We start from the raw sequence: 27,017 nt of genomic DNA, 5'->3' as shown, positions 1-27,017 counted from the left end.
TGGTCACCCTCAGTAGCAGATCTTCAATGTATTACAAACCTTCTCAATTACAGTTCTTTATTCAATGGAATGAGAAGGTAGGAACTTCCGATTGACTGTAGTGTCCCCCACAATGTTATTAGACTATTAAGTTCCTTTCACTTACTCTTTTAATGAGCTCTTCCAGATGAGGTGTGTCCTTGCTTCAGTTTTGTATAGACTTAAAATCCATGCAATTAAGAATCAATCTTCATGCATGCTCATCTTGGCCTTTAGAAATTGCCAGATATACTAGAGAATTGTTTATTTAAATTAGCATCACATAGGAGACATTAGAGTTGTGATAGTATTTAAAAATGCTTTTTACTAGCAAGTGAAAGAGGTACACCAAAACAGACTGTCTTATCTTTCCTTTCTTTCCTAATTTTCCAGTTTTTATACCTACCTGATAGAGCTACCCACCCTTACTATGTGTTTTGTTCCCAAAATATTTAAGATAAGGATACTATCTCAGCTGCATAGTGTCTGCATGCTGTTTTGACCTCTAAGAAGCAATGATGAAATGCATATAAATGCACAATCCTTGCAACTTGGAGCTATATTTGGGGTTAAAAAAAATACCCAGGTTAGTCAGATATTTCCTTAGTTGACAAGATGTGATCCTCTTTCTGTTTAGAAGTTATTGAAAAACCTATTGAATTAGCTCTCTTAAAACTAATAGTTTTTTGCTGAATTCTCTAAAGAAAATCTAATGTGAAATCTGATGACTTTATCACATTTCTTATACTTAACCATTTCATTTATATCTGAAAAGGAAATGAGAAAAAAAAAGTTCTAAAATCTATTGACGTGTGTTTTCATTTTCAGTATAAATGAAAGCAATGCAAGAAACTCAGCTATCTCTAAAACAAATCCCAAGGAGAGAGCAGTATGCCGCACCACTTGTGAGGTGTTACAGCATACCAGTCTGGGACCACTCTGACCTTAGGCAATGCACACAACAATCATGTAGTGACCTCAACCTAGTTTTAACCTACTTAGTCTGATACAAAGAGCAGGGAAGCTTTAAGAGATGAACTAGGTATACCTATCCGCTGTCAATGCTGGGAAGACACATGCAGTCCAGGCTGAAGCTCATGCCGTTACAGCAGCATTTTGTCTTCAGAAAAGCCAAGTATTCAAATAGCCAAAGCTGTTTCAGGTGTGTTGCCATATTATTTTCACTAAGCAATTAGATGACAGCTTATTTATACAGGCTAACTGTCCTGTGTTCAGCTGTAAGTTATTTTTCTCCTTCTTAGTAGCTGGTGCAGTGCTGTGTTTTCAGCTTTAGTCTGAGAACAATGCTGATAACACACCAATGTTTTAGTTGTTGCCAAATAGCACTTACCCTGGTCAAGGACTTTTCAGTCTCTCATGCTCTGCCAGTGAGGAGGGGCACAAGAAGCCAGGAGGGAGCAGGCACCTGATCTGAACTAGCCAAAGGGGTATTGCATAGCACAGCATGTCATGCCCAGTATGTAAACTGGGGGGTGTCACCCAGAAGGCCCTGATCACTGCTTGGGCCGGGCTGAGTATCAGTTGGCTGGTGAATCACTTGTGTTTATTGGGTTTCTTTCCCTTCCCTTTTTAGTTTTACATTTTCTCCCCTCGTCATTTCCCTTATCATTATTATTGTTATTATTATCAGTAGTAGTAGTATCTTTGTATTATACTTTGGTTACTGGACTGTTCTTATCTCAACCTGTGGGGCTTACATTCTTTCAATTCTCCTCCCCATCCCACCCAGAGCTGGGGGAAAGAAAGCAGCTGCATGGTTCTGAGTTACCTGCTGGGTTTAAACCATGACACTAACTCATTGCATTCACTAAATGAAGCAGGACTACATGGGAAGAATTGGGGAAAATGTTTTCCACATTTCTGGGCTTGTGTAAAGAGCAATACAGTAAGGTTGGTTCCCACACTTTCTAAGATATGGCTAGCAGATCAGAAAGCAGGACACCTTGAACCTTCTGACTCTTCCAGTGGAAGAAAGGTCATGTTACAACCTAATCTCAACACCAGATCAAAACTGTTTGGGCTTTGGTACAAAAATGTGAGATGCTGGAATATTTGTCACAACATCTTTTGCCATTTTTGCATTTAAAAAAAAAATAAAAATAGGTAAAATCAACTGGCTGACAAAATAATTATGTCCATGAAAAGGTAGCCAGTATCTGTGTTGAGGAACATGTTGGAGACTGAACTCTCCTTGGAGACCTCTTGTGCTTTTGATGTTCTATGTAAAATCCTACCCAAGGGCATGCAATCTAGCAGAAGCCAAAAAGGTCAAACTATCCACCCTTCTCGTAGTAATTCCCTTAATAATTTCCTAATACTTTATGTTTGCTTAAACACAAAAATAATGTCTTCAGTTTTTAACTGGTTCTTTGTTTTCTACACTCTCCTCTTAGCCTTGGTTTGGAATGAGATTGCTCTTCGGAAACTGTAGTCTCTGAAATGAAAGCGTATAATTCTCCCTGGCTCCTGTTAATTTAAAAAGCTACAAATGTTACAAAGTCGTGACATTATCCCAGGTCTTTAGACCTGTCTCCTAACCCAAATTTTGGAGCATAAAATAAAACTGATAAAAATATTAGCTAGCCCTCATTGCAAATTCAGTTTTTTCACTAGTGTTTGTCTTCTTTATATGTTTTTATACATAAAAACAGAATATACAAAAAAACCCAAAAAACAAAAAACAAAACCAAACCAAAACCAAAAACCAACAAACCCAAACCCAAAAAAAGCCCCCAAAATAAAAACCTAAACACAGATTTCTAAGATTATGAGGACTCAAACAACAGTGCTAATCATATACGAAGTAACAATTTTGTGAATTCTGAGCACAGTTCAAGTAATACCAATCTAACAGAGAGCATTAAACAGCCATAAAAGTAATATGAAATAGACTTTTTAATTTAGTTTCCATCTATATACATTACTTCCAATATCGGAAAAAAACCTTTGTAACTCAAACTGTCTTCATTAGATGCATCCAAATTACATGAGATTAAAGAGGTTTCAGCCTAAATTATTATAATGCAATTATCGTAGATTGTCACTTGTATCACAAAAATAGAATTTGAATTGAATTTGGGATAGATAGGGAAAGAGAAGGTACTGCTGCCAAATTTTAGCCATCATTCTAGCCACCGAGACAGCAAAGACTTCATCTACTGCATAGTGCATTGTATTTAGTAAAAGCAATAAATTAAACTAGAAACCTGAGGTACTCATAAGACTGAAGGGAAGCATATCTGAATGCCTTTGCATCCAAAATAACACATTCACATTTACTAACAAACTCTATCAAAGGACTGTGGATGATTTTATTCTGAAAAAAGGTTTTCTTTGATCTGTTCTCTTAATCACCTTTGATTTTCACCAAGAACACTCTGAAGAGTTTCAAAAGACAACTAAAGAATAAAAATATTCTGATAACAACAGAATAACAGTATAGTAAGTCATTCATCCAAACCCACTTCATTTTCTTGCTCCTACAGACCATTACCTAAAATTCTATGGAAACTACTTCTCCTTTCCTCTCTGTTCAGTACAATAAATGCGTGTACAAACACACATCACGTGATGTGGACAGAAAAACATGGAGTGGCTGTAAGAATGAGAGAGGGTCTGATATCACTCAGAAGGCGTCTTTCATCTGCTGACCAAGAATTAGCTCAACCAGAGTGATAGAACAGCTCTATAGGGAGATATTCAGAGCCTGGCAGCAGTTTTGTGGCTTCCTTTTTACCTAATATACTATGGTTCTTAAAAACTTGTCTTTCTGGTGCTTTTCTAACTGGCATGCAGAGGTGATCATGGACAGAAGAGATATCAAGATATTAAGAAAAAGCAGGAAACTGGTATTAACTGTAAAGCACAAGAATGTATTACTTCATATCTAAATCCCCCACTATCTTGACATAAAAATAAATTGTCTTGTATTTTGGAGGCAAGAATATTTAAAGTTCTAGCTCCAGGTCACTGTGAAAAGAGAAGGAGAAAATTAAATTTGTAAAGCGAATGTAATTTATTATGTTGATACTTTTGTTTATCAGTAGTATCTGAAGTTCAAATCTAATCATGCTGCAATATAAACTGGGTAAGTGGTCAGATAAACAAGGAAAATTTAAAATTTCTAAATATCAAGTAACCTAAACATCAGTTGCTGACAGTAAAGGTAAGCCACCTGAACATTTTTTTGTGTTTGTGTTTTCTTCGACTTGCCTTTATGTTCCGCAGTTTCTTCAGATACTTTCACTTGGGGTATTGTCCAAATTTTTCCATAATTCTTCCCCCCTTCTACTTTCCCATAGGCTTGTGCAGGCTGCTGTGCCCTCCTGATGTGCCCTGTATGCACTCTTCTTCAGTCTGGCCTTTCATATTAAACCAAGAATTATGCATCTGTCACTTTTACCCCTTTAAATCAATTTATCTCATAGTTTCTACTCAAAGAGCAAAGTACAGACAAGACTGCATATTAAATTAATTTGAATCTCTGATATGCTAGTTTATGACGTGTTTTTTTCCCAGAGGTATGTAATTGCCCTTTGAATTTAAATGTACATTTAAATAATGCACAAAGTAACAACTACTTTTTCAGATGAAAGTTTTGACAACAAACTTGCCTACCACAGTTACCACAATGCTCTTGGATCTGCTACACTTCTTCTATGCTTTCACAATCCAAAATGGTAACAGTGTGAAATAGCTTCTAAAGGCTGCGTGCCTGCTAAGGTGCTGGGAGAACAGATTAACACAGGTGTGATCAAAACAGATCAATGCTACATCCACTCCCAAAGTGGGAGTCTGCAGTGGCAGAAGACAATGAGGATAAGGAAGGCACTGCTGATCTGTTGGGCTGAAGCTTGAGCATCCCCTGAACGTGACTGGGCAGTTATTAAGCTCTTCAGAGTGTTTATTCAGCATATAAGATAAAGGTGAACTACTGCATTTAAGCCTCGCAAAGCACTGGTTTGATTTTCTTCATGCTTCCTGCTGCTGCTATCAGGCAGGACCAGGGGGGAAACCGGCTGGGAGTGAAGATGAAAATAAATGTGCTGTTCATTAAGAGAGAAGAAGCTGTACCGAAACCAAATGTTCAGGCTTCTCTGGTATATTTGGAACACGGGGAAACTGACTGCAGCCTGCGGGTCTCTTGCCGCAGGTTCGGAGCAGGCTGTTCGTGTGTTTCAGCCGCGAGGGGGAGCGCCAGACCCAGCAGTTTGCTGCCCGGGCACCGGGGTCGGTGGCAGTGCCGGGGCCGGGCTGCTCGCGGCGGCCCGGCGTGAAGTTGCAGCACTCCCTCGGACCGGCTTCACCGCCACCTGCAACAACCTCGGCCGAAAGCAGTCACTTCTTGGAGCAGAGACCTGCCACCTAATTTGGTTTTGCAGGATATAAGGGTGAGAAGTAGGGAGGCCGGGCAGGCGGGTCGTTTCTGTGCGAACACTTTACCAGGCAGTGATGCTGATTTAAGCCTTAGTGTGGAAAAGCAGCGGTGTAACTAGCAAGAAAAGCCAGCGTTTCACACTAGTCTAGGCCACTAGCATCTGCTCTGACACTGGCTTTATTGTCTATGTGCAATCTGATGCCCTGTGATGAATGGTATAGTCATGTTATATAGAAAATCATCCCTGTTGGCATCTTAGATGCTGTCAGGTTCAGTAATGGAGTCAAAAGGAGCTGGGATTCCTCCTTCAGCTTGCTAATACTTTGATTTCTCAGCTCCAAATGTCACAGTGCTTTCCAGCCTTGCCAATAGAGACTAAAGTCATGAAACACCCACACTGCTGTCCTGCATACACTGATGTTTCCTCAAATGCAGTTATGCTGCTGCTGCAAAAAAATTACTCCAGATCCATTTGAGGCCTTTGTGTATCAGAGTAAAAGCACATTGCTGGGGACAGGGCAAACTCATCTTCACTAGTATATCTCTGCTCAGTGGCAAGAGAACACAGCAGTCTCCAGCACTGCTGTTTTGCTGAAATGTATTGCTGGTACATTTCAATTAAATTTTCTCACAGACCATTATGGTCTCTCTGGAGGACTATTTACATCTGAATTGCTAATCTGAATATGGCATGCATTAGGTTACCCCATTTCTTTTGAATATCTGAATTTCACTTGGTTCCACACAAGCCTATTGCTCTTATGTAAAATATCAACCCCAGCAATGCAGAGTCATGAAAGTGTAGCTGAGGAAGATGTTTCTTACAGCAACAAACTGCTAGAACATCAGATGACTTATATCCTTGCCTCCTCTTATGCTGTCTTTATGTCTTGTTTGGTTGATAATTAATTAGAATATATGAATTAAAATGTCTTTCCTAAGTCCTTTCCTAATCATTATGCAGCACAGAGCTCCAAACTGTGCCTTGCATACAGCTGAAAAAGGTTATGTTGTTACATCTAAGTCCTAAGCCCTTTTCTGCATGAGTACAGACAGATAGATGTTTTTAATGTATTTAAATTTGTCGTAATTGTTTGAGTCCATGGAAAACTGACTGTACTTTCTGCTTTATTTTGAGCAATTCCAAGAAATTAATATGCACTAAGCTGTTTCTCTAGATATTGCAGACTTCTATTAGCAGTTACAGTTACTAAGAAAATACAAAATACACTCCCCGGTGATGCAAAGACACCCCATGGTGTTTGCAACTGCCTGCTTTTACCTTGATATCCAAAACCAGATGAGGTTCTGTCATGATCTTAGGTTGCAAACAGCCATCTAACTCATCCATGCCACTTACTCTCACTGATATGTATCCTTTCTTAGATGTGGAATCAAGCTCAATTTGCAGGTACCTAATTATCAGTCTTGAGACCACAGCCCTTCCTCCTTACGCAGTTGCACTGACTAAAGCAATGGCAATACCACTTGCCACCTGGGCATTGCCCTTTATTCATGAAGCTCCATGCTCCTCAAAGAAACCTGCATATTTTATTAAAAATATATTTAACAAAAGTAAATGAGAGAAAAGGCAAAGTTGCTTATATGATAGCCACATGGGCAGTCTACTTGATGATCTTCTCCGATCATGCATATGAAAGAATTATCATTTATGCCCTTTAAAGCAAAACTGTAACAATTATTTCTTGCCTCTACTGCACATTACAAATAATTCCCAAGCTAATTCTTTTTCCATCAAAATACCAGTGTTTTACTCTGACTATACCCAGCTTAAAATTTAAACAGTGAATTCAGATATTGTTTCTGTTATCTATTAAATGTGAAATGTTTTAAATAGAAGAAAATTGAAATAACAACATTAAGTGCTTTATGTAAGTCTTCTGGGATTCAAAGTCTTTATCACAAGTACATAATGGCTGTTCAAAAACTCCCATAAAATAAGTGATTAAGAGAAATCACAGTGAATGGAAGTATCCCTTTTGCCATATTTGCAAAAATTTTCCTACCTTTGTGGGCTTTATTCAAATACTATTGCTGCTGAAACTGTAGTTAGTTTTGGAAGTTAACACAAGTTAAAAAGTTGAAAGACAACTGAACACATAAGAAGGTCTTAATGTATAGCTCTCGTCCTGTAAGTAATAGCATTATCTCCTCATGAAATCAACTTTTTTCTTCTCTATTGCTAGAAAACTGTCTATTGAAATAAAGAAACGGTCAAAAGAATTTACTCCTTTCTATTTTTCTCATTACTGCACTCTCATACTGTCTACTGTAACTCAGTACTGATCTTTAACCCTGAAGACAAACAGATAAGACTTCCCAGACTGAGCTGATCATCAGGTCTTTTAATATCTTACCTGCCAATACAGGAAAATGATGGACCACTGGGAAAAGGAGTAGAATACAGTCACCAGTTCTGCACAACAATCGTGTTTCACGAGCTCTTATTTACATTCCAAATTTATATAAAATGTATTTCATTTATTTTTTATGTAGTTTCATGCATTTTTATTGCCACAAGCACTATTTCCTTGGTTCATGGAGTTTTGTTTTCAGGAGGAAAATGTAGAAATGAGGAAAAGTAAAAACGTAGGTTCAATACAAAGTCTGGTTTTGGTCTTATTTTCATGATCTGTTGAACTGCCTGACTTTTTCAATGGATAAGAATTCCTACATCTCACCTACCTCTGCTCTGTCAGACATTCATGTGCATGATAGTGGTTTCAGTGCCACCAGATAAGTCTCTAACAATGCTACTCACTTTGTGGGAATATTCTAGTCTCTACAAGGGTATAAATAAGATCAGAATCTGGCCTACAGCTCATACTTAACCAGGTATTTAAATTCATTTTCTCATTTCAATTACAGACTTGGTTTTTTTTGAATATAAATGTCACATGTTTGAAAGTGTTTGTTGGTTTTTTTGTTTTGTTTTTGGTGGTTTGGTTTTTTTTTTTTTGTGTTTTTTTTTTTTTTTTTTTTTATGTGAGAAAAATCCATTTGACTGCATTCCAGTTATAGAAAACTAAAATAAAATCTTTACTGACTTAAAGAAAACAAAAAGTATGCTTTTACTTCCACAAGCATCATAAAAATTACTTTATTAAATTTAGCATGCAAAGAATTTAAGTTCAGATATTGTGACACAGCTTAAAAATTTTGTTTGTAAAAACATTTGTTTACACCTTTTAAGAATAAATTCCAAATTTAGGAAAAACATGTACTCTCTCAATAGTTAAAAAATACCATGTTACGTTTTCCTTTTCTAATCCCTCTCCCCCATCCCATTTTTTGGGGAAACACACGGAGATGTGGAAGAATTTTTATTATTTTTTTCTCAGATGTCTTTTAAAGGATTGTTTCTGCTACTGGGTGGTTTTTATCCATTTTATTTAGAATAGGATCAGGTCCAAATAGTATTTTGCTTCCATGATGACTGATGTGTATAAATATTCATGAGTCAACACCTGGGGTTGGCTATTTTCTAAAAGCTGTGGAACTGTTATTGCAGTTGTATCTGTGGACTGTAACTTCTCATTTGAATTCATGAGACCTGTCATAAATTTTAAGTATATATGAAGTGATATTAAAATCTCATGAAGAACAAGAATCCTGTCTGCTACCTGCAAGCTAGTAATACCTGTGTAACATAACAGAAGGAAATAGTAACATGAGCAATGAAGATGGAAACTTGTTTATTTATTAAAACTTCAAACTTGTTTTGATCATTCCTTCTAATCCCTGTTGATAAAAATAATGTACCAAAGGGGCTTCTTTCCAGATCTCTGTAGAGATCTTTGTGTTTCAACCCACTAAAATTTTGGCAGAGCATCTAACTGCCGTATTTTTCTTAAAGAATACTACTTGAATTCCCTGACAGCAGCTTACTTCATATGCAACTTTGCTCACACATGAGACTCTTTTGAAGATGCCTGCTCTCTTATTTCTGTGAACTGTAAACCAAATTTAATTTAGGGTTTTCAACTGAGTTTTGTGTCATGAGAATTGCAGGGACAAAAATGGTATTACTTGAACATCTATACTACCTGTAAAGATGCAAAATGTTCTTCATGATACTAAACAACATTTTTTTTTCTCACTTACCTATACTTTTCAGAACTGATTTTTCACAGACTTTCAAGAGTTTTTTCTGAGCTCACACACAGAGGAAGATTCGTCTCTCCAAAGTGACTACCAGGAGGTTGTGAATGCTAGGGGTTTAGAACACTATGGTATCTTTGGTATGATCCTGGTATCCCCTGTCTAGGGATAATAGGACATTGTAATATATCTTTAAAGTGCATTTTTAATTGCTCTTTGAAATTAGACTTGTGGTGAAGGGAGGAGCAGGCATGTTTTCCCCTGATATCAGGAAGGCTTCACAGTGTGCTGCCCCTAGTCACGGTCACTGGCATCGCTCACTGTAATATGCAAAGCTACCATGGCTCAAAGAGCCTAACCAACCTATTCACAGAATATTTGCGGCATAATGAGGTGTCACTACTGGCCATTACCTTTACCTATTATCTAATGTACCAAGAAAATAATTTTTAATTGATTTTTTAAGAAACCTAGAGAGTAACTGAAGTAGTTTGGTACATTGGTCACCTGTGGATTGAGATTTGTCCCAGGAAAGCATTAAACCTCTGTGTTTTGGTATAGGCAAATACTGGAACCATGCCAGACTTCACTGAGAATGTTTGCATTTGCTACGGGATAAATCCATGAGAGTATCCAGCAGCCTGACACTTGCACTGAGAACTATTTTCATTATGCAATGCCAATGTGATCCCAATATGTGTTTCTGAGCAGTAACAATGATCATATTTGACTTGCAGGAGCAGCAAAACTCTAGTTATAAGAAGGGTCAGACAGCACTCTGCAATGCCTCAGTCCAATGGGATCATAAATCCAGAACAGACTTGGACTTCTGTACACTAGCAAAACTGTTTAAGTTATTTAAACTCATGTTTGTCCCAGTATTGTTGATCATAATTTCTGGTTATTTTCTTACATTTCTAAACATGCTGGAATAAGATTAACTGCCCATTTATTAATTACTTTTGCTGCCTGTACTAATTCTGACCCTGTATCACTGGATAGTCAGAAACTGAGAAAACACTGACAAAATATCTGTATTTTTAAATATACATGGATACGTGCAACAGAAAACTACACACTTTGGGTTAAACTCAAGTTATTCATCATGCCAGATAATAACCAGTGTTTTAACCTGAGAGTTTCCTTGCATCTCCTTTTCCTTTTAGTATTTTCCTCAGCTATCCGTGCCTATATACTTCCAAATGTAAATGGAAGAATCTGTCATACCACCAGAAAAATAGTTTTTGCTAGTTATTGCCATAGTCACTGAGGTCAGAGATACAGAAAAAACTTAAAAGAAAAATGAGTTTACAGGAACTCATCGATGCAAACCTGAGTGCTCTTCACATAAAACCTATGCACATTCACAGACAAGTGTTATTACGTAATAGATATAAATTAAAAGTAGAAAGAGTCTAGTAAGAATACTTAGAGGGTAAAAGCAATCTCAGGAAGCACCAGTGGAACAGGGCCCTGTTGCTTTAAGGTAACATGCTCAATTGTGCCTTTGAAAAGGTGTTTTTGGAATTAATGAAGAACTTATACGCTAAATGTTTAAATCGGTTTTGAAAAGAAGCCACACTACCTTTGATTACATAAAACTGAGGGAGACAAGCCTTTGGCATCTGTGGGCTTTATGGATACGAGTTTGGAGTTTTGATGACTTGTGGGTTTTGGGGGGTTTTGGGATTTTTTGTTTGTTTAACACTATCAGCATCCAAATTGCACTCTGAATTATTGTCCAATCACATCATACTGATGCATGATGTAAGACTTCACATATAGTTACAGCTTTGATTTTCTATAGTTCCTAAGCAGACTTCTAAAGAAAACTAAAAGGAAAAAAAAAAAAGAAAAAAGAAAAAAAAGGTCAAAAAACCCTAAACCACTCAAAACATAAATGAGTTTGTTCTTTCACAATTTGCAAGAAACTGTAAACTTGATGGGTTTTTAGGTCCTGCAGCCATCTAGGGAAAAAACTTGCAATAGGGTCTCTTAAAAGCATTTAGACTATCAGAAAGTACACAGATAAAAAGCCATTGCCAAAAGATTATCTTGGAACGGTCACATAATAATTTCAGGACTAAGGAAAGTACATTCTAACCTCAATACATAGAAACCTACTACGCTAAATACTGTGTAGTATAACATCAATGGCCCAGCCTGAAGTGAACAGAACAAACAGAAGCATTTTCTTTGTGTATGCCTAACACCAAATCTGTCTGAAATAAGCTATCAGTTCACTGGGTGAGAACAAGCTCATTAATGGGCTATGATGAGACCTGTGCAGATTCATCACCATGTTCCCTGTCAAAGAGCATGAAAGGACAAGGTTGAAGTTCGGTTTTTGGCTATCAGTTTTCATAGTTAGGATCAAGCATTTTCCATGTTTCTCAAACCAAGGGAAAAAGAAGCAAACCAGGAGGAAGGACTTGAAAGATTTCTTCTGTCCTCCTTCTTCTGAGAAGGGAGGAAGAAAACAAGAGCAGAAAGCTGTAGTGAGATTACGAAGAAGTATGGAAAATCTAGGGTAACAAGGAGTAAGATGGACAGGCACAGATGACATCCTCTAGATAGGCTTCAGGATGATTAAAAAGAAAAATGCAGATTAAAAGCATAATATCCTAATGAACTAACAAATCTTCTATTTAGCCTAGATACATCAAGCTCCTTTACTAAAGACATTTACAAACTCTTGATATTGGCCCCTTATGACTGCCTCCATCATGCACCATGATTAAAGAATTTCTGTCTCATAACACTGAAAAATATGCAATCAACTAGAGCATTTCCCTTGACAGATGCATTTGGTGTCGCACATTAAGTTCTATAAACTGCCTTTCAACCTGCAGCTGCAGCAACAGGAAGAATATGCCTTTCCAGAGGTAGGAAGAGGAGGCAGCAGAAAAGCTGACTTGTTACAATTGCTGTCAGTTGCACAGAAGAAAAATTTATGCTCTGCTAATAGAAACCTGAATGTTTTACAAATGGCACAACAGATGCAATGCACTGATGAAAATGATGTAGACAGTGATGCTGCAAAAACTCTTCAGGCAGAAACACGATTGTCATGTACTGAACATCTCACAGACATTGCCATGGCAATGATTTTAGGAACGTTAGGTGGTGCCCTAAGCTAAACTCCTGCTCTTTCTGAAGTATTCCTTGGTGTTTTCATTTCCAGATGGAGAACAATAGATCCGAGTTCATCATGTCATCTTCAGGATGACATCTTCCACAATGAACCACCCCCTGCCACTGAAATACAGTGTCAAGCATTGGGTATGAGCCTAGTACATGAGGTGGAAATGGAAACCACAGCCTTCTGCTGCAGAGATGCAAGCCAATAGTTGAGTCATCTCAAGACCTTCACATAAATCCTTCTACACTGCTTTTTACATTAGAAAATTGACAAGTTGATAAAATACATGCTGCCAGGATCAGGTCATTCAGGTGGCAGCATAGGTGAGTAAAGGGAACCACCACAGAAGCAAGTGTCCAGGTAGAGTTTTCTAATGCTTTTATGCATTCCCTGGGACCATACAAGATCATTATAAATCTTAATTAAAACTGAATACAAAGAATAGTTCCAGATTAAAATTAAAAATCAATACTACTACAAAGATAAATCAAGACCTTATATTGGCAAATAGGTTGGCAAAGGAATGATTGGCTGAGAACTCATTCAGAGCTAATCTGTGCTAGATACACTGTTTAGCTGCATTATCTGATGCTACATCATCTTCTGATTCAAGGTCTGCCTCATTTTTAAGTCCTGTCCTTTAATCTCCAAATACAATGGCAAAGTGATTGCCAGTGATTTTATGCTTTTCAGTGCTCAGGACAATAGGACTGCTCAACTGCCTCAGAGAGCTAATACATACTTCATGATGAGATAGAATGGCCAAAGCCACCAAGAAAGCTGTGTGTTTGGGTTTGGTTGGGTTTTTTTTTTTAGTTATTCTATAGCATCTCTAGCAGCATATGGAATTTTCAATACTATATTTTTTAAGTGCCTGAGATTTTCTTCAAGTAAAAAAGCACAGCATACTGAAACAAAAAATTCTCAGTCATATCTTATCCAGTTAAAATACTCAAGATTCATTCTGAACTATATTAGTCCACTGTGATTCAAAATGTTAAATGCTTCATCAAATAGTATCAGATAGAAGGATTTCAGTAGCAATCCGTGACTATGAAAGTGAAGTAATTGAACAGTGGACTTCTGTGACAGCATGTAATCTTAACCCTTAAAAAGGCATCTCAGTTTGATAGTTGCTTGGCTTCCTGTGGGCAGCCTGTGAGTCTGGGGTGCTTTATGCCTTTCAGACTCCTTAGAAAATATATTATAGCTCATTATTATTAAAGTGAAGCCTTCTCACTGCAGTGAGCTTCAAAAAAAAAAAAAAAAAAAAGAGATGACATTTACAGAAAAAGAAATTAACTTGGACAGTCCTCTCCTTCACTTTTTCTTTGTTCAGTGTTAGATATTTGTACATGTATGACAACACTCAGACCCCGTGAATCCAGTTTCTTCTACTGCCTAAGTGAGGCATGAAGTTGTAATTCTGTGTTTGCAACATTACTGGCTGCCTCTGGAATTGATCTCCATTTTACAAAATCAGTTGTTTAGAACAAATTAAGAGGAAAATAGATCCAATCCTGTGCTACATTAGATGTCAAGTATAAGAGTAAAAGCCCTTGGAATAATAACTGTGTAAAGTGTTAAAGTTTATGGTAGTAAACTTCCAAGAACCAAAAGATCACTATAAAGAGAAATATTTTCATGCAAAATGAAAAATTCTTCCCAAACAACAAAAACACCATTCTACCAAGCATTTTTTTATACATATATAAAATATATGTACACATATATACACACACATGCACATGCATACATACACTACTATATTCTGCATCTGAAATAAAATTTCAGAATTATTTTCAATTTCATTTTAGAATGGAAAACTGATTAAACCCTAGCTGGGGAGAGGAATATGAAGAACTGTTATAGACTTTTAAATTGTGTGGAGCTGAAACTTAAAATAAGATTAAATACCTTTCAGTCTTTGCTTAAGAAACAGCCCTGGAAATTGTAAAACTATGTGGCATGACAAAGTAAAACAAAAAAATACAGTAGGTTAAAATTAGATTGATATTGATTGAGTATATACTGAAATTTACCAATATAACTGTATTTACAGAAGGAGGGCGTCTCTTGACTAACAGGCAAAAGTAAAGTTTGCACCTTCATCATCATTCACCAGGAAATGAGAGGGACAGAAATTAACAGCTGAAGTCTAGGATTCAAACAGACTGGTCTTATAACATGTGTTGAAATGATCTGTGTTCTGAGACTGGAGCTACAAAACCTCCAGAACCAGGTGTGTGTCCCATGTCCAATAGGCAAACTCTCACCTAAAACTATGTGTTTCCATCCTAGGTAATTCTGAGTGCACTTGACGTTATATTAACTTGCACAAACAGTAACAGAGGAAACACCTGCTTCCTGTAATGGCTAGATGATACCACTAAAGAATTCTGTACGTCAAAAATAGATAAAACATTGAAATAAAATCCTTTTTGCTATCAAACATTTTGGCTGCGTAATATAGAAGACACAGCCAGTGTTGAAGAAGAATTGAGACTGCAACAAAGTGAGGAAGCCTTCTTTAGGGAGACTTCCTGTTAGGCAAAAGTTTTCCATGTGCTGAGGCCGCTAATGACAAATTACTAAAAATTTGATTTAAGAAGAAACATGTACTCATTCTCACTGAAATACTTTTTCCTTTGGCATATTTTTTTCCTGCAGGCTCAAGACATGCCAGACAAACATATGTCCAGATCTTTAACATGCTGTTATTATTTTAGATGGTGGGAAGCTTTCAGGACAGGAAGATATAAAGCATAAAGACTTACAATGACAAGACAGTGCAATAAAACAATCTCTTAGAATAGCAACTAACCTCTTGCAAAAGTGCTGACATGAGTTATAAAATTAAAAAGGTAGATGAAACTACTGCAAAAGGAAGAATTAAATGCTTCTGAAAACTTGTTTATCCTGCAACATGATTTCTTCAGAAGCTCTGTGCAAATAGCAGAATGACCTCAACTGTTTAAAACAAATGACCGTGGTGGCATGGACAACAATGAGAAGGGGATAATTAACCTGTTAACAACACAACAATAAATTAAAAAGGCATTCAAGTCAGCTTATTTAAAAACTGCAAATAGAGGACACTGTCTCAGGAGCGTGCTGGAGGTAGGTATAGTCTTACATGAGCAGCAGAAATATAACGTCTTCTGCCAACAGGCGATAAGGATCATGCTTGTCTAATAAATGGCATGTTGAGCCCCTGGAGAAAAGGAAAATGAAACCACTATTCACAGAGAGCACTAATAACTGATGCACAAACCTGCAGTGCACCTGCATCTGCAGACACATCCACCATCCATCCAAGAGATACATGCAGGAATATAATGCTAGTCATCAATTTCTGAGGGACAGTTGCAATAAAAAAAACAAGAATAAGTTTCTGTTCTTTGTTTTCCCTTTTGATTACAAAAGCTGTAGAATATAACCGGTGAAATTCACTGTCATTAAAGTCAAAAGCAAACCTACTACTGATTTCAAAGCAAGCTTAATTTCACCGAGTGATTTCATAAAATAAACACATAATGAGATAGGAAAGTTCCTTACTTTTTAATTATTCTGAGCTGTAATCCATTACCATTAATTTGCACAACTCCCTCCAGTATTAATTCTAGCCCATAACAGTTTTGTCATATTCACTGTTCTCATTGGAATAGCAAGCTTGAAGATTTATTTATATCTGTGATGATCCAATCCAATACTTAAAAGGGGTTAAAAAGTAGTAATAGAACTAAAAAGATATGTCCCGAGTGACAGATGAAGAGAAATAAACAGTGCATGAGATATGAAATAAAATCTGTTTGCTCAGGCTTTATTGCAATGCACCTGCATTCATAGTTCCCCTCTTCTGCCACCAACCTTGCATTTTCATGGCTGGCAAGCAAAATACTTCTCTTTCGGGAGGAACTCACATTCTTTTCTGATGATATCCAAGACTGTGCTCCGCCACACGTAGAAGTTGCAAGACTTCATTGGCTCGATCAACACTTAACACAATGGAACAGTATACGTAATCCTTTAATCGAAAGTCGTGTAAAAGACAAAAATGAAATAACTGAGCGAATCTTGCAAGGACAGTGGATCAAGCAGTTATCATCACCCACAGACCATCGTATACATCCTTTGTTAGCACAGCCCACTGTACAGCTCTTTTTTTGAGCACTGAACCGTGGCGCCACATTGTTACAGAACAGCTTTTTACCAAATCATGGCCAACAAAATCTGCAGTACCAGTATGAGAAACCCTAAAAGAAGACTTAAATCATTACAGGAAAAACTTAGAAAAATGTGATCATTGCACACAGTCATCTAGCTGCAGGCTACATTTCTAATTTATGATTTACAGATTTGTAGTGTGAAATTGTAGTATTATGTGGTATGACTTACAGTATGGAACAGCTTAGATTATACAATTAAAAATAAAGTTTCTAGGTATTTTTCTTGTTTTTTCTTATCAAACAATGAAGTTACAGAAGTGTTATTAGCATTTTCTAAAGCGTAATAACGATTTTAATTTTAAACATGGGAATATTTAATAAGAGATTAACATACTTACGGTAGTTAATGCTTAACCCAGTCAAATCTTGCTCCTAAATGATCAGCTTGAACCTGGGACTTCTTCAGCTCTACTGGGATCAAATCCCACTCAGAAGAAAATAAAATGGGGGGAGGAGGGGAAGGAAGCAACGAGTATTCAGACTTTTTAAAAATAAATACATAAATGGAGAGACCGAGGAGTGAGAAAAAAGGAGGAGGAGAGAGAAACAGCATTTTGCCAAAAGTACAATATGCTTACACAACCTGAATTCCTTTATAGCTGATGCAGAGTCTTTGTTTTACACAGGCTTTGCAGTGAGCAGGTTTAAACTAATTAGTGTTTTAGGATTCATCCTTCCCAATGCATAGCTGAAAATACTTGACTTTAAAATGAACTTACCGTTGGGGGTGTGGAGGAAGGAGGAGAGAGGAAGAAGAATCACTACAGAAAATTAGAAAAAAGTTTAAGAGCTTTAGATAGGTTTGCAAATAATTCACAAAACCTCAGTTACCACTGTAGAAATGGCACTGTAGAAATGGGCACAAGTGTCTGAAGTGTCTGAGCACAAGTGCCTGAAGAATGACTTTAAGAATTGTGAGGATCACAATACAGCAGGTATTTTTCTTTCCATAAAACTCTGAAACCTAAAGCTAAAAAGTTCAGTTCAAATCACAGATATCAATGCTAATTATCACACTGCTTATGACAAGGCAAAAGGAAGAAGTTAACTGAGACTCCAATATGTTCAGTTTCAAAATTTTGGTAAATTCAGTTATTTGAAAGTGGACTGGCCTTCATGAGTATTTGGACATGGACAGCAACACTTCACAGAAGAGCAAGTGACATATTAAAAAAAATCTTACAATAAAAAATTACACTTACAAAAACGTTTTCTGTGATCACTTTTGCACACAGAGATGTTCCAGCTTCTGTACTTCATAGCATCTGTACCTTATAGCAAAACTTAAAGTCCACAGATAGGTTTTTAATATAAATTGCTATATTTTTCACTTGCCAATTACATCAAAACCACACCGATTTTAAACCATAAATCACTATGAATCCAAAATCTCATATTCAGAGTGGGACTCACTTTTCTTCCAATTGATCATCTGTTTTCTTGAATATCTGTTTTTATTGCTGTTTTTTAATACGACTGTGATTGTAGGTGTAGGTTTATTCATACTCAATGTAGTCAAAATTACTCATGCCATGTTCTAGGTAGTCAGATTAAATAACGTATGTTAAAAGAGTTTGGTCATCTAAATCCATAATGGGAGTAACCTCAAATGGCCCAGGTGTCAGTGATGTTAAATAGGAACAGCATCCAGAGACTGAACAAGTGTTTCCATATAAATCACAAAGAAACTTATGAGTATCTGGAAGAGAGAGAGTAAATGATTCATGGGGACACACATCACATTTGCGAGATCATGCTGCGGACAAAGTTACTTCCAGCAACATTCATGCAAATGTTGTTCTTGGCTTAACCTTAATCTGCACAGTGTGTTCATCTTTCTGCTCAGCCTAACACTCAACACAAAGCCAAGACATACCAATTATCTCACGCAACAGATGCTGAGATAAGATTGTCAACAGTATACTGAGGCTCGAACCACAAATACTGTCACCTTAGTATAGTCTGGGATTTACATATCCTATGCATTTGCACAAACATGTTCCATTCTGAATAAGTTGGAGTTCATGAAGAAACAGGCCTTAACTAGGTGATAGCAAAGCACAGCTTCCGAAACTGCGCATCAGTTGGTACAGACTGTGTTAGCTTGCTGGGCCTGCTCAGGGACAGAGTTAGCAGTGATTTGGGTATCCAACCACACTGACATAGGCTGAAGGAATCACACAGTTGCACCTGGGGAAGCAGAGAATGGAGCCAGTCGTTCTTGCCTCAGTCTGCGCATGGCTCCCCTCATTGCTGCCTCTCTGACAGGTTTAGTGGGTGCTAATTCGTCGAATGTGGTTGCACGTTTCCCACATTAGAGCTCCTCCATGGCTGGGTGAGGAATGCAATGCAATCACATAGTCATTTGGACATAGCCCTTTTCACTTCATTTCACTCTCTGAACAGCCGCCCACTCTCTGCTTAAGCATTTTGCACTTTCCTGTGTCAACAGCTTTGGTCCACTTTCACGTGCTGTTCCCAAGGCAGGTATAAAATGAGAAGTGAGGCTTATAGCTGTTGGCATCTTATATCTCAAGACATCTGATATGTTCCTCCCACAGACAGACTTTCCATGCTCTAGCTATGCCAAGTTTGTAAAGCTTCATAGCCAGGCTAAAAAGAGAAGGGAAAACTCTTTTTTTCCCATGTATAATGTGGTTTGCTGCTTATGATTAAATAGTTTCTCCCTTCCTAAACAACCCTATACACACATAGTGGGTGTTTAGTTGTTCCTGATAGCAAGCCACTGTCTTGGTTTGAGCCCAGCCGGTAACTCAGAACCACACAGCCGCTCGCTCACTCCCCCCCTTTTTCCTCCCCCCCGCTCCTGGAGGGATGGGGAGGAGAATCGAAAGAATGTAACTCCCACGGGTTGAGATAAGAGCAGTCCCGCAACTAAGGTATAATACAAAACCACTACTGCTACCACCAATGATAATAATGATTAGTGAAATAACAAGGGGAGAGGATACAATTGCTCACCACCCACCGACTGATACTCAGCCCGACCCGAGCAGCGATCTGGGCCTTCCGGGTAACTCCCCCCGGTTTATATACTGGGCATGACGTGCTGTGGTATGGAATACCCCTTTGGCCAGTTTGGGCCAGGTGTCCTGTCTCTGTTTCCTCCCGGCTTCCCCTCCTCCCTGGCAAAGCATGAGACTAAGAAAATCCTTGGTTGGAATAAACATTACTTAGCAACAACTGAAAACATCAGTGTTATAGCATTGTTCCCAGGCTGAAAGTTAAAACACACAGCATTGCACCAGCTACTAAGAAGGAGAAAAATGACTGCTGTAGCTGAACCCAGGACAGCCACTCTGCACAGCCCTTGCAAAATAACTCACTTGGGTCCAGCCCTACACTGCAAGGTACAGAAACTGCTGCTGGCGAGACTCAAAAACCAGCTAAGCTAGGGGCAGAAGCTGCTACTGCCTCCTGTCAGGCCATGAATCTCTCTCTGCTTACCTCAGTCTCCCAGTCACTAATGACAGCATAAATGCTGTTAAGTTATTTTTCATCCATTATTAATAACACTGCATACTACCAGTCCCTGTGTACTGCTTAGGAGAGAATGCGAAGATGAAACAAGAATCTATGTTCTACAAATAATGCTCCATATGAACTATTTACTTTTTTTCCCCTTCCAGAAATCTATTTTGAGCAATGGGCATTTCAGATATGTTTCCAGTTGTTGTGCTTACCATACAACACACATATCTGAAGGTGGAGATGAATTGCAATGATATAATAAACAGTTCACAGTAATGAATATATGCATTACAGTTTTGTAGCTCTCCTGTGAATTGAATGGATTCCTGTAAGCTTTTGTTTAAAAACAAGTAGCATGATTAGAGTGGAAAACAATACAAGCTCTAAGATGATTTAAACATACTTTTGAAATATTAACATCACTACGAATACTTCCCTTTCTCAACTGTTTTTCCTTAGTGAGCAGATTTGAATCAGGTGGATTACCTGGTTTAGCTGAGATTTGCTTCAAGCTGCTGTCAGCAAGAAGAGCAGAAAATGCATAGGACTATTATTACACAGAAGAAATGCTGAGACTATAATGCCCACTCATTGTAATGGCTCATTAGTTCTGAAACATTACCCGCTTCTGATGGCAATCAGATTATACCTGCTAATTACTTATACATGTGGGTGTCATGTTGGCTTTTGCTACTTTATTTAATTAGATATATGCATAATGTATATGAAGAGATTGTTAGAGAAAACCAGGAAAAGAGTAGACAAAACTGAGTTTCTAAATATTTTTTTGTCAGAAATCACAGCATCACACAATTTTTGTATATGTGTATGAGAGGTACATATCAGAAGTGTCAAGAGGAGAGGGACAAAAATAAAAACAAAGAATGGTTTAATGCATTAAAAAGGAGAAAAAAGAACAACAGGATCAAGAAATATTAGGTTTAATTTCCCTGTATTACACCAGTTATGTCAGTTTTCTTCCTTTCACAGACAACCATTCATATCTGTAAAAGTCTTTAGTGAATACTCCTACCTTTATATCACAGAGAATCCATAAGACACAACACCTTCACCTTAATTTCAAACATTTTCTGAATCATCAGATGAACAGAACAGAAAAGGGTGAATTCTACCACAATAAGAAAATATCACAGGATCTCTAACACCACAGGTATTGTAGCTGCAACAGTTGCTGCTGTCTGCTTATATTTTCAATAGCAAAGGACAATAAATAGGGAGCTTTATGTGGCTTAGGTGCAGTTTTCGTATTAGATTTAGTCATGAAGGCTTTTCAGCTTTTTCTCGTCTGTTTAGAAATGATATGTCAATTTTATGACTGACAATTTTCATTGGAACGCAATGCAGGTTAAGACTATTTATGTTTCCCAAGTGCCACAATATCGTGCTGATGGTAAAGCCATACAGAAACAGTGATGTTAAATACAGCTTACTGCAATCACTTGAAATATTTTTTTGATTTTACTATATATACCTGTGAGGATTTGTACAAGAAACTACTGCTAGGAAAGACAAAAAAATTGCTGATATATCACAGCACTACCATTGCGTTAGTTTATGAAATGTGCTTGGTAACCATGGGTACTAAACAATTTCATAAGGACTTCACATAATCTAGGAACTATAAATAGATTTGGAAACAAAGTAGGAGCTTAATTGCAATATCCATGGGTTGGGAAGCACAGTATTCTTTGTAACACAATTCATTTCTGTGTGTTCCAACAAGATTTTTTAAGCTACTTATGGCAATACCATTACCTCTCTTTTTTTGGTGTATTTCTTCTTTTCTAGCCTACTCTCCCCACCTCAATCAAGCTGAGCCTGGGTGATAATGAACCAGGGAGTAATCATAAGCTCTCACTCCATTTATTTAAATTTTAGAGGAAAGAGTTTTTCTAGTGTAAACAGCTTGGTTTCAAGATTACTCAGATATCTCACAATGAAAACACTTCGGCCTCACAATCTGAATTTGTTTTAAACTTTGTGAACATTTCTGATGAGCTGCTTAAGTTTGATTGACTTACTCATATCTTTATTCAGCCTTCTTTCACTGCAGTATTAGCAAAACTATATATGTATATATTTTCTATAATCAAACTCCCATCCAATCAGCGATATCTCTTAGTTTTAAGAAATACTTCAAATCTGAACCAGCCAGTCTAGTAAAGCCTGTGGCATAATATTCAAACTCTGCTGAGAATCAAAGCAGTAATGCAGTGGGACTTCAACCACAAGCCACAGTTCAAGTTAACATAATTCATCATCTGTTAATCAAATCACTCTAGGCTCCAAGGCTGTGGCTAGGCTGGGTGAAATAACTGGCAGCAATGTTTGCAGTGAAGACAAAGGCTGGGAGCACACCAAGCCAAATCCAAGCAAATGCTCCAGCAGTTTTTCTCTGTTAAACTAATTCATGGGTGCTCAGTTTTTAATGGGAAAGTCTTAATGAATTTAACACAAGTGGCTCTTTATCTAAAGGCTAACTAGCATATGGATTTACACTTATATAGCTGCAGCTAATTATAGACTTTTTCATGCTTTTTGGCTACCCTTATCATTAAAATGGAAAAATATGTACAATACAACATTAAGGCAAAGAAATGTTTGTCTCATCCTAGCAATGATGAGAAAAGAAGTAAGAAGTCTCGGTTATTAGATTTCTTATTTTAAAATAAAAGTCACCGGTAATCTTTGCCAGCACTGGCTGGCCACCATGAGCTGCTTAGCTAATAGCTAAGCATTTTAATTGTCTGAAGAAGATTTTCATTACTTACCTATGAGATTTAAAAAGTTGTCAAGAGTTTACTTGCACTCCATACACAGAGACAGACTGAAGGATGCCCCAGAAAGCTCAGGGGACCCAATACACACAGGGGCTCTCCAACCCAAGCACGTCAGCACCCAGCCCAGCTGGCAGGTCTGCAGAGATCCCCCGCCAAACTGCCCAGAGAAGTATACTCCTTCTGTGCAGACCTCTGCTGAGGGAGAGTGGTTCTTTGCAAGGAGACACACAGCATGAGATGTGAGGTGGAGGAGAAGGCCAGGAGGACCACTGCCATCTCACTCTGGAGGTGACCAGCTCATTCCCCAGCAGTCTTAGTGCTTTTCTACATGTGCCTGCAATTCCATTTCGGATCATTAGCTGGAAATGTTCGTTTTTTTCATGAATGAATGTCTTTGTGATCAGAAAAAGAAAAATTATGACAAAGGTGTTAAAACAAAATTTACCCTTTCCTTAGTTTATTCCAAAGTTGTGCTTGACATCATACTCAGTAGTATGTATCCTCGTGATCAAATCTGGCTGTCAAGCTATTACTATAGTCTAATTAAGTTTCAGAAATTAAGCCCAGTGTATACAGTGATCCTACTAGCATACCTTTCAGCAGAAACACGCCCATTTAGGTATGAATTTAGTTACACCAGAAAACTGTACCTTGTTTTGGTTTTTCAGTGTTCCCTAAAGAAAGAAATCCAGGCCAATTATCCCAATAGATAATACTTTCTTCAGTGCAGGTTAGAATCTTAATGCAACTGTAAATTAGGCTTTCCTTGCAGAAGGCAAGGAAACTTCATTAATTAGTATCACTTGCAGATGTGGCCACCCACTAAAATGGTTGGCTGCCGAGGATTTTACTTCTCATAAGCTGAAAAGTCAAAGACCCGTCACAAAGCATGAAAAGATGACCAATTATTTGGCAACTTACAAACAGAACCACCAGGATATGATCTACATACATAATGTACCTGTGAAGGACAGGACATGTATCTACTTACCTGATAATGAGTGCGTATACATCCATGAGAAGAGATACAAGATATGTTTTACGCTTGTGTTAGTAATTACCTTTTTGGACACTAATTCTAGAATTATCAGCTTCTATAAGCGCCAGAGGAAACTGAAAGTACTGTAGAATAATATTAATTATAGAAATTATTAGAAAAATAGAATACTAATATCATTTCAGTTTAAGCCATTTTCTTTTCTTCAAAAGCTACACTGAAATATTTTCATAAGTTTTACCTTGGCTGTCATAAATCCTAGAAATTTTATTAGTTGCTAAGATGAAGTAAATAATTTTGCTCTTTCTCTGTTTCTCCAATGAGGTCAGATCATAAAAAGAAAAAAATAAGAGCTATTTTACTTCATCTAAACATAAAGTATAGTGCAGAAATGGCAGTTATACGAAGAATGTGTGATGAATCACGTATTAGACCTGTAATTGGTTAAGATGAAAAATAGGACACTGTTATCATCCCTTATGTTGAAGGAGCTCTAGTTCGTGGAAGAAAATGTATAGACAGAATAAGAGAATATTTTAAGAAATATTTAAAACAAATATGCACTAATTACAGCAGAAGATTATAAATGCTTAAATACTTTTTTCTAAGTCTGTATTACTAATAATATCCAAACACTCCAGTTATTTCTCTAGTAGAAATGTATCTGGGTCTCACAAAAAACCTAGAAAATTTCCAGTTTCCAATTTGCTCAGCATCTTTGAAGGCTTCAAGAGATGCTGAAAATCCTGTGAAAATCCTTTATGGAATATATATTTTAACATGTCCTTATCAAGCAAGCCAGCTATTGCAGAAATTGAAACATCCTTTGCCAACAGCAGTAAATATCCATCTGTGGAGTCCTGCAAATGCGTATGGTAGTCAATATAAGCTAAAGTCATTAACAATGAAAGATTAAGAAAAAGATTAATTTGCATCCATTAAATGAGTTAATTTATTTGATCAGCATTATCTAACAGAAAGGGCATTTGAAGTTAAATGGTTTAGGGCTAAAATCTGGGCCAAATTGCTCTCTGACAGATATAGTGGGACATTTAGAGAAATTCACAAAATAATAAGATCCGTCTTCCTGTCAAACCCTGGCTTGTGTTTTCTTGCCTGAGGTTAGGCTGACATGCATCTCCCACCAGCATCTCTCACAGACTTACACACCAGTGTAGTCTTCCTGTGAAATTCAGTTTTGGAAAAAAGTCTATCCAGCCACCATGTTCACCCCCTCCCATATGGCTATAGACATGATCTTATGAAAGACACTAAAGCATACTGATTTTCCACCTCCACCTTCCCAACAAAAGATCTATTCCTTCTTTCCATTACTAAAGACAAAATCAGTATTCTGTGACTTTATATTTATGGGAAATAAGATGACCAGCTCTTTTTAAAAATTATACAAACTGTTTTGAATTCAGATTTAAGATTTCAATGTTTTGAGGTAACTGATTTTCGTTTGCGTATGAGAAAAAAAAATATTGTTTTTATTAGTTTTATAAAAAACTAAACTAATAAAAAATTAAATTAGTTTTATTTTTTATACTTTTTGTCTGTCCCTCCCCCACCTTGAAGTTGCCCAAAGGAATTTTTAGTGTTTTCTATGTGAAGAGCCAGAGAAAGAGGAGACAAGACATTGTAGATTTTGCCACTGACATCCTCTTTGATTTGACAGGTTACGTCACTACCCCGTGCCTCAGAGCACCATTCCTTATACAACAACATTTGATGTCTATAAAGTCTTTGGGGCCTTCTGTTAAAGAAGAAACAGACAGCTAAACCTAGGGCACATAGGTTTAGGTTAGACCTTCGGTGACTCCTAGGAAGAAGATAGTGTGTTGTAAGGACATTAGACAGGCCTCCCTGTATGTAACTACTGTGCCTCCTCTTAGCTTAGATGCCTAATTCTCAACCAATTGCAAAATTTGGTTCTTAGACCTGATTTAAAACCATAACGTACATGGCAGATATTGCAAAAGTCAAAGCAATACAGGCAGAGATTTACTCAGTTCTGGTTTTAATATTGTTTAAGAAGCAAGAGCAGTCAGTAACTGCATATTTTAAGGTTCAAAATGAAAATTACAATGAAATCTAAGCATTGTTTAAAAGGAAATACATCATATACTGATAGCCAAGTAAACACAGCTTCTGGTGAAAATCTACATTTTGCAGAACTAAGCTGACATGAAACTGCAAAATGAAAACAGAGAGGTTCTTTTCTTAGTTCTTCATTGGACAGGCTTTCGACTAGTTACATACAAGACAATAAGTTATGTGAAAATTTAGGTTTTCTATTAAAAATCAGAGTCAGAGCTTTCTCCTCTACATTATCATCCTTAAGGTCTGCTTTAGTTTTTTCAAAGGGACAAGCACAAATTCCATCATTGCTCTATTAAATTCCTGATGCAAAGATGAATAACTTGAAGGTTGAAGCCGCCCACTGTTACTGTGCTTACCAAAATTTCCTACCCACTGAATTGTGTTCCAGTCCGGTTATCCCAAGCTTCTGTTACTGGTAATTGTGTTTTCTTTCCTCTTTGCTGTTATGCAAACACAGAAGTATTTTGTACCTTTAGAATAGTCTTCAACTTCCATCCTCTGGCCAGTGTCCCAGGATACACCCCTCCTCATTTGCTATTCATTTCAGGTGCTTTCATTTACACCATTTTACTCCTTAATTCCAAACCCTATAAAAAAAAGGGTTCTTGCAGCAGAAGAAAATGAGTTATCAAGCAGAGGACATGGAGCATCCCATACATCTCCAAGAGCACTTGCCTACCCTGCATGACTACACAACAGAGCAGTCTGATAC

At 37.3% G+C, this 27,017-nt stretch overlaps 1 protein-coding gene across 1 annotated transcript in view; it reads right to left on the bottom strand.

Moving 5' to 3' along the window:
• Positions 1-17,382, bottom strand: part of LOC115607973 (pulmonary surfactant-associated protein A-like) — a 60,802-nt gene extending 43,420 nt beyond the window's left edge. The window contains exons 1-3 of the mRNA XM_030485967.1: positions 17,248-17,382; positions 16,604-16,707; positions 15,817-15,894 (exon numbers count right to left, since the gene is read on the bottom strand). The gene's annotated coding sequence lies outside the window, so the exon portion shown is untranslated. The remainder of the gene's footprint in view (positions 1-15,816; positions 15,895-16,603; positions 16,708-17,247) is intronic.
• Between the last annotated feature and the right edge of the window lie 9,635 nt (positions 17,383-27,017).

This window comes from Strigops habroptila, chromosome 5, assembly GCF_004027225.2.
Source record: "Strigops habroptila isolate Jane chromosome 5, bStrHab1.2.pri, whole genome shotgun sequence".
NCBI lineage: Eukaryota > Metazoa > Chordata > Aves > Psittaciformes > Psittacidae > Strigops > Strigops habroptila.
The sequence above is the reverse complement of the archived record's forward strand: the minus strand, read 5'-3'. Positions and strand labels throughout refer to the sequence as shown.